Below are 8,748 nucleotides of genomic sequence, written 5' to 3'. Positions count from 1 at the left end.
TTAAAACCGTTCCTAAATGACGATTTTGGTGTAGTGGCACTGCAGTACTGCACAAGCATGGCACATCCCTTCAAAGAAAACCTAATAAACCATCTCTTTATGGCACACTGCACAAATGCAAACATAGGACACAATGTCTCGAAGGGACAGGGCAATCATCTGGCGAGCTCACCATGAACCTGCCCTCACCCAAAGATCTGGCATATATTTCTCATCACGCGGGCTCTGCGTGTTCGAAAAATATTGATGGCTAAATATAAAGTATAAATTGACCCATGGTCCACTCAAAATACTCATCTGGCCCACCTAATGAGCAGAGTCGACCCTTTTTTAAGCCAAAGGCATTTTTAACTGTGCCTGCTTGATGGACAGAGATATCACACAAATGGCGTGCTTGCACTTGTGCAGTAAACACCATTCTCATTCATATTTGCATTAATATCTTTGGCAGTTCCCCTTTCCATTTATATGGTAAGGGATGCAAATTTAAGTTCCATTTCTATGTTGGTCCCCACAGTATGTGATGAGAAGCAGTCTTCCATTTAGCACTATAGTCATAAGTCCACTCCAGCCAGTGACCAGACTATTTAATATGAGCAGACTGGATGGTCTTACTGATGTCTACCATTTTCAAGCAGTAAAATAATAAATAAATAAATAATAATAATAATCTGATTGTGATATTGGGAAGGGCACCTTGAAAGAGATGTATCCAATGCCAAGAATATACCTAGACCATCCATTTCACCCTGCATTCAAAATAGCTATCAAACACATAAGTTCACGAACATTTAATGCAAGGGCTAAGGCGCCAATGTTGTGCCCATGTACAACACCAAAAGCTTTTAAGTGCAAAAAACCATAAACCCATGAAATACATGTGTAGTCGTGATGCAGTCCCTGAACACCATAAGAGTTTGAATGAGAATGTACCCATCAAAGTGAATTTCATAGCAATCGTGGTGCTTATGCAAGAGGTGAGAATTAGTGTCCATGCACAAACCATCCTTCCAAATTCATATTGCTATACAGTTTCTTTCAAGGAAGAAATTTCAGCATCTCTTGCGGATGAGATTTCAACCATAGTTTCTTTAAGGGATGACATTTCAGCATCTCTTGAGGATGAGAGTGCAGCTATATTTTCTTTAAGAGAGACTATATCAGCGTGTAGTTCCTCATATCTTTCATCTCTCCTCTGATCAATGGAAGTCATCCTTTGTTGGCTGGATGTTGCACCCAGAAATCAGATGGAGATGGTCCTAACCCATAAGTGCGGACACGACCATACTTGTCTTCTCCCATGACTTGAGATAATAGATTATCTCTTGCCGTGCTACTCTGTGAGGCCCTGGGTTGCTGAGATATTTCTTCATTGAGTTTTGTCTGCAATAATAATTATCACATGGTAACAGTTAATGTGTAAATACTCTAGCTGCTGCTACACATTTATATGGAGCTCTTCTTACATGTAAATACATTAACATACCATTACTACTGATGAGGCCTCATCCACAGGCTTCCCATCTTTGCATGTATGAGTCAAGATAAACATATCTGCCCGGCTCAGATCCGACCCATTGGCCCTTTTCCTCTATTATTATGCAAACAAGTTATATAACACAAATATACTAACATGGTTAGTCAGGTTATTAATAAAATTTACCTCTTCCTCACGTATTCGCGCAAAACTCTTCGAGCCTGCCGCGTGGTTAATCAGTTGTTTCTTCCGATTCTCTTTATTTTTTTTAGAAGGAGCCTATATGTGACTCACAGACAGTAAATTATAAAATATCAACAAAAGATTTTATAAAAAAAAAAAAAGAAAAAAAAAAGAAGAAGAAGCCTATTAACTTAATTCTACATTAGTCAATCTTTGTCCCATGAACCTTGCCTAGTAGTGCTTCCCATTTAACATTCAATAAATCTATTTCTCATAAAGGGGGGGCGGGGCGAAGGAGGGAAGAACAAACACAAAATCATTATAGCTGAAATATTTACTAATGATGCACTTGAATTTTTTATTCGTAAAAATTGGTACTGCTACAGTTTTAAATAAGTGACATCTAGAAACACTCATTCCATTCCATGGTTTACAGTAGCTAGAAGACTAGCAATGTGGTGCCATTCTACACTATATGCCCTGCATATGAATCATGTTTTGGCAATCATTTGAAGTTGGATCGACTCTCATAGTAGCTTTGGTTGAAGTTTGATGACCACCTGCCTACCAGGTATCAAACCCTCTTTTACCTTGGCTGGGGACCAGTGGATGCAAATTCTGCCATTAGGTGCAATTGCTACCAGAAAAGAATCCCAAAACTACACTAATAAATGCAAATATCATGATAGGAATGCAAGAGATAGAGGAGGCAGCACAAGCAGAATACAACTATGCTACCATAATTTTTATATTCAAACAAGACGGAAAACTACAGAGATTCATGAACTGTGTGCACTTCCTAGGGACTTCCCTGCAACTTGTTTGTAAGAAACTATTTACGAAAGACTTGACATAAGGTGAAAACAGTCTTTTCAAAGGGGCTAGTAGTGATCTTCATACAATTTGAGCATGCTAAAGTAAGAAGAGGAGATTACCTCTATAATTCCACCACAAAGCCAACCAAAAGACAAGTAGTGATACAGTTGCTCGCGCCCAGGTTCAGTTTCAGGGGTTTCTGTAACAATACGATTCACCATTGAAATTCAGGCTCCTCAGTAATTTAAAAAGCTTCTGCTTTTCCTCGGCAGATTGTGCTCCATAACCCTAGCAATTATGTTCAAATTTAAGATAAATAAAATAAAAATAGAAAAGGAGAAATGATATTCCAGTTTCTGGGTTAATTTAGAACCATCATCACATTCAAAGGGGTTTATAGCTATGACAGGTAGAGCAGAGGCATGCCCACCCATCATTCAAATTGTAGAACACCCGTGTCAATGCTAGAAATGCTAGTAGATGCTGTCAACTAGAAGCGGCAAGGATAGCAACATGGCTTACAATACCATCCCATATCACACATATCCACATTGTCAAAACGGTACAATAAATATGAAATTCAAACTGATACCAAGTACACACAGTGTATCAACCTGTACATGCCAATACACATTGGTTACAAAACGTTCTGACATGTGCAGCAAACAATAAACATTCTGATTCAATTAAAGCGAGTATTCTGCTACCAAATTCCTAATTGAGCCAAAATTCCTATTTTGAAGTTCATGTAAAACCAGTAGTGCACTCAAATGGTCCTATAATCATGAAAGGTGAATATCTGCAAGCATAGTAATCCAAATTGCAGAAGAATGTGCAATGCAACAGTAAGGATAGCAACATCAACATCAAGCACACAAATAATTCCAGAAAATAATTAAATAAAAAGAGACAGATCACATAAATGATGCAGCATGACAGCAAAACCATAACCAACCCATAACGAGTAAGGTTCGTTGAAATTAGACAAGCCATCTCCATCTTAAATGATCTGGATGGTGGGATAGGTGGGCATCTTCAATCATCCATGACCAAAAATCATCTCCACAGGGAGGATGGTAACCACTGTCAGATCAAACGCCTGAAAATAGAAAGACATGAAAACAGAGAGACATTCCATATTCAAAGACTGAAAAGAACTTTGGAACCCCTGATCAGACTGAGAGTGATGGCCCATGGACAATTTGGGGAAATTATCACTTGTGTTTCGACAATACGGTACTTGCCATGTGTTTTGAGCGATGCAGGGCCCACCGTAATGGGCCAGCACCATCCAACCCCACATCAACAGTGCATTAGCACCATCCAACGAGGATACATTTGAAGAAGCGCCATGAAAATCGCAACAGAACATGACAGTAGAAAAACAGTTGTTTGTTGAAATGGACTATCTGCTGGTGATTCGTCTCAAATCCTAAAACAGTTTCAACAAAAATGATGGACAAGATACAGACAGGAACAATATATGAAGGTTTTAGCTAATACCTTTGAACTTGTGAATCAGATCAACACCATCAACAACCCTGATTCGAGAATCTGCAGATGTAACAAGCACTTCTAAATTAGGGATTCGACCATGCAAATCCCTAAAAATGGATTCGACAATGCAAATCCCTAAAAATGGATTCGACAACGCAAATCCCTAATTAGGGATTTGTATTCAACAAAGCATATTCCTAATCAAGTATTCTAAAATAGATCATACCTGAGAATCTGAGATTCACCAGCAGCAGAAGACCGAACTGCAGCAGAGTGCAGAAAACAGATCCAAAACCCTAGGAAACAAGAGAGTAGCAGATCTAGATACTACGGAGAGATCCCAAAGCAGCCGTGAGAGAGAAAGAGGAGAGAGAGAAGGAGAGACTCATGGAGTTGCAGAGAGAGAGAGAGAGAGAGAGAGAGAGGTAGGAAATAGGAGAGTCGTGGAGTTGCAGAGAGAGAGAGCGCGCGCGCGCGAGAGGGAGAGAGAGAGAGAGAGAGAGAGAGAGAGAGAGAGAGAGAGAGAGAGAGAGAGAGAGAGCGAGAGAGACGGGTAGGAAGAGAGTCGTGGAGTTGCAGAGAGAGAGCAAGAGAGAGAGAGAGACGGGTAGGAATTGTGAGAGATTTTTTTATTTTTTATTTTTAATATGGTACGATATGCGCCGTTGGGTCTTACATAGCGCCGATAGATGTGTAGCGCAACTGCCGTGTATACCGCTTTTTGTTGTAGTGTGGTACGTATGCAGCCAGGCCCACTCGTGGAAATTACTCGGACAACATTTGAAAAGCACTGGTGATTCACGGGAAAAAACACCATTATTCTCTTCTCTATAATGCATGAACGTACGAAAAATGTCACCTTTTTTTTTAAAAAATAAAAAACGGCAATGGTTTTGGTTTTTTTTTTTTAAAAACGGTATATGAAAATTTAAGGGAGTTATTTGAGAATATTCAGAATGGAGGGAGTATTCTGCGTTTAGTGAAAAGTCGTGATGCTATGTGTCAAAACATCTTTAAAATTAATGTGAAAATTTAATTTTTCGTGGACACGAAACACCGGACGGTATCTCAAAACGAAGACACTTCGTAGAGAACAAAACATAAAAACGATTGGACGCGGATTGCCCGCGCCACCCGACCGTAGAGGTTCACGCGGTGGGAAGGCTAGAAAGGGTCCACGTGATGTTTGTGAGAAATCTACCCCATCCATCCGTTTTACAAGCTCATGTTGGGACAAGAGCGCAAAAATGAGGTAGACCCAAAACTCAACTGACCCACGTGAGAGGGAAAATTGGATAGAGAAATACCTACCGTTGAAACCTTTATGGGGTCCACCTTGATGTGTAAGGGCCATCTCAACCGTTCATGCGGTCATTCCCACTGGGATGAACTGAAAACACCAAAATTTATTAGCCTGATTCAAAACTACTATGGCCACGGGAATGTCTCAACGGTAGGCGTTCAATTTCATAAATGTGAGCTGGCAAGAATGAAGGACAGGATGGATTTCTCATAATTATCGCTGGGGCCCACCTAACTTCTTACTTTGGGGTCGCAGGCAATCCGCGTCCCGAATGAAGTGCTTTCAAATTTGAGACGATAAAATCATTCAAGTTGTTCGCTAGTCCCGCCAGCGTGCATGGCCCGGGCCCCCTATGAGCTGGAAGCGTGGAGCTATTGCCAAGCTAGCATACGTGGGAAAGCCATCCATTTGGTGGAATAAACCGTTGTCGATGCCGTGCTGTAGGAAGCTGATCAGTCCACTCGGCCGGTGGACCATACTTCATGAATGGTTTATTCTTTTTCACACTTTATGGCCCACATAATTAGGGACGGAGATTGCTTGAGCCCCAGGCACATGACGTTCCTGTGGTTATGGCAAATCCACTACGTCCATCAGTTTTGCAACATCATGATAAGCTATGATTCTAAAAATAAGCAAATCCAAAACTCATGTGGAGCCACACTAAAGGAAATAGTGTGAACAAAAATGTCCACCATTGAAATCTTCCTGGAGCCGACCATGATGTTTATATGCCATCCAAACCTTTCATAGGATTACTACCACTCAGATAAACTGTAGGCATAATATCATGTCCTATTGTGGTTTTGTGAAACTGATGAAGGGAGTGAATTTGTCACAGGCATCTCTGTGGGCCCCACACAGTTTTCAACTTCGGGGAGAACATCTACATGGTGACGCCCACTAAGTACTAGGTGAATTAAACATCTCATTTTTTTAATTAATTAATTAATTATTATTATTATTATTATTTTGTTTTTGGATAGCTTGTTAGTACACACCCATGTCAGTACACACACTCCATGTTATCCACCCCCACTAGTGATCGATACCAAAACATCAAGTGTTGAAACGAGGGATCTCCACTCAGTCTGCCAGTTGAGCTATGGATCTGAAACAACGGCCCAAATGACCCAATATTTTTACTCAGTCTTTTAAGCATGAATTGGCTGAATAATTTTCAAAGATGCCAATGACGCTTCGCAGACATGCATTATGATCTGAACCGTTCATCCATTGATTTCAACCATGAATTGATCCTAGGCCTCAAATCCATTCATGGAGCCTTCTGATGAGACAGCGGTTCTGATCATCATACACATCTCATGCCTATAATATATGATCATCATACGTCTCATTCGTATAATATAAACTTGGATGACCAAAATGTCTTCCTCCCATTTGGACTTGTTTTTCTCCGTCTATAGACGTGGGTGGGTTGGAAAGTTCACAACATGTTCTACCCAATTCATTGCAAAAATGAGATTTTTGGACCCAAATAATAATGGTTGATGTCATGACAAATGTCAAAAATCAAATGGCTGGTTGACAAGTACTGGTGGTTGATTAGCAAGATTCTTACAGGGCGGCATTCTAATCAGCATAATATAATATTAAAATCTTAATTAACACGACAAATCCACGTTTATACCGAGTAGACTATAATATAACAAAGAACAAAATTCCAGAATAATCAATCAAGATTGTTCAGAAGCGTCGCATCCTTTTATGTTAGTGAACAATCGAAAATACCTTACATGTAAGGTGAAGACATTACGTACACATGATTTAATAAATTTATGGCTAGATTAGTGGCGATGGAAATCTCAATAAAAAATGGTGGGGCAGATTAGAACAGGTCTAATAGGGTCGAGTGGGGTCCACTAAGTTTTAATAGTGTGTGTGTGTGTATATATATATATATATATATATATATATATATATATATATATATAATGATGATGATGATGATGATGATTCTAGTAATAAAATGAAGTTTTGTAAGCCATACACATGTAAGAGATCACCTTTATACCATGCACATGGGAAAGTGGCACGTGTGCGCGTGCAATATTATCCATGGATAGTCCCAAGTAGGGTCGACTTACTTTTAGTGGCAGAATTATATATGTTTTTAATACATAATAATGATTCTAATAATAAAATGTGGTTTTGTAAGCCACACATAAGTAAGGGAGCACGTTTATACCATACATATGTGAAAGTGGAACGTGTGTGCAATATTATCCATCTACCAGGTAGTCTCAACCATGTAAATGCTCTTATTTATTCGAACCCAAATCAAGGCCTGGATCTAAAGACAGAATAGGCCATCTAAACTAGATTTGTTTGAGGTGTAGTCATCAAGGACACTAATCTTCAAGAAATAGACCTGGACCTGGCAACACCCAAACCTGGCTAGCCTGAGAAAGGGTACTGTAAGACCCAAGCCAAATCCGACCCGTTGACCACCCTAGATTTATTGTGTCCTTTTTACCTTAATAAACAATTTCAAACACCTTACATATGTGTGGCCAAATTACTATGCAGTTATGGCAAAAATATTATACATAATTTAATAAGTTTAAGGCTAGATTAATAGCTTAAAAAATCTTAATTAAAAAGGCATGACAGGTCGTCGCCATGACTTTTTCAATGTCTTCGCTAGGTAGCATGACACGCGTTCCTTTGCATTTGTTTTGAGTTGGAAAGTCCAAGAAAGAGAGACTTCCAAAATCATCGTTGAAACAGCAACTTACTTGCCATTTAAGTTTAAAAATAGGCTACAGCAGTTGGCCTGGCCCTAAAGAAAGGGATCGTGTCACATCTGCCTTTGCTAGTAAGAATGAATATATGCTCAAAGTTTCCAAAGTAACCCTCCTTGGAATATTGTAAAAACTACAAAATATGAGTAGGGTTGTCATGCCCCAAACTCGAAAACCGGGCTCACAAAATTTTCAATCGCGGAATCCGGTGCCGACAGCCTCCGTAGTACCCCATTCTCGGCTCCCAATGCATATATGCCAGATTCTGATCCTGGGATCGTACAAGGAGGATTTTTCCAACGTACATTTATCTAGCAATAAACATAGCCACAAGTTTACCCAAATCACAATGGCAACATCATCATTATATATCTACTAATATAAACATTTAAATACAGTGCTGAAAGGAAAATATACATATATCAAAAATCAAAGCTCCAAAAGACCGCTGCACGCTCCAAGCTCAACGCTGTTGTGAGCTAACGCCATCTTCACGCATCTATCATGCATAAGCTTATAAAAACCTTAGAGGGTGGTGTAGTTGTGTGTACGAGGTAAGTACCAAGTATGCAATACAATGCCATAAATCATACAATATCGGAATAAGCGAAAATACTGACAAGATTATGAACCATACGCTATCAAAGTAAGCGAAAATATACTAGTAATATCATGAATCATACAATATCAGAGTAAGCGGAAATATA

General features: G+C 39.4%; 1 long non-coding RNA gene across 1 annotated transcript; it reads right to left on the bottom strand.

The window, feature by feature from the left end:
* Positions 1-1,226: 1,226 nt before the first annotated feature.
* Positions 1,227-1,750, bottom strand: LOC131257488 (uncharacterized). The gene is made up of 3 exons (XR_009177443.1): positions 1,664-1,750; positions 1,487-1,591; positions 1,227-1,383 (listed from the first exon to the last, which is right to left on the bottom strand). It is a non-coding gene; the product is annotated as an uncharacterized LOC131257488 (long non-coding RNA).
* Positions 1,751-8,748: the final 6,998 nt, after the last annotated feature.

The sequence above is a fragment of the Magnolia sinica genome, chromosome 10 (assembly GCF_029962835.1).
Source record: "Magnolia sinica isolate HGM2019 chromosome 10, MsV1, whole genome shotgun sequence".
In the NCBI taxonomy this organism is placed as follows: domain Eukaryota; kingdom Viridiplantae; phylum Streptophyta; class Magnoliopsida; order Magnoliales; family Magnoliaceae; genus Magnolia; species Magnolia sinica.
The sequence above is the reverse complement of the archived record's forward strand: the minus strand, read 5'-3'. Positions and strand labels throughout refer to the sequence as shown.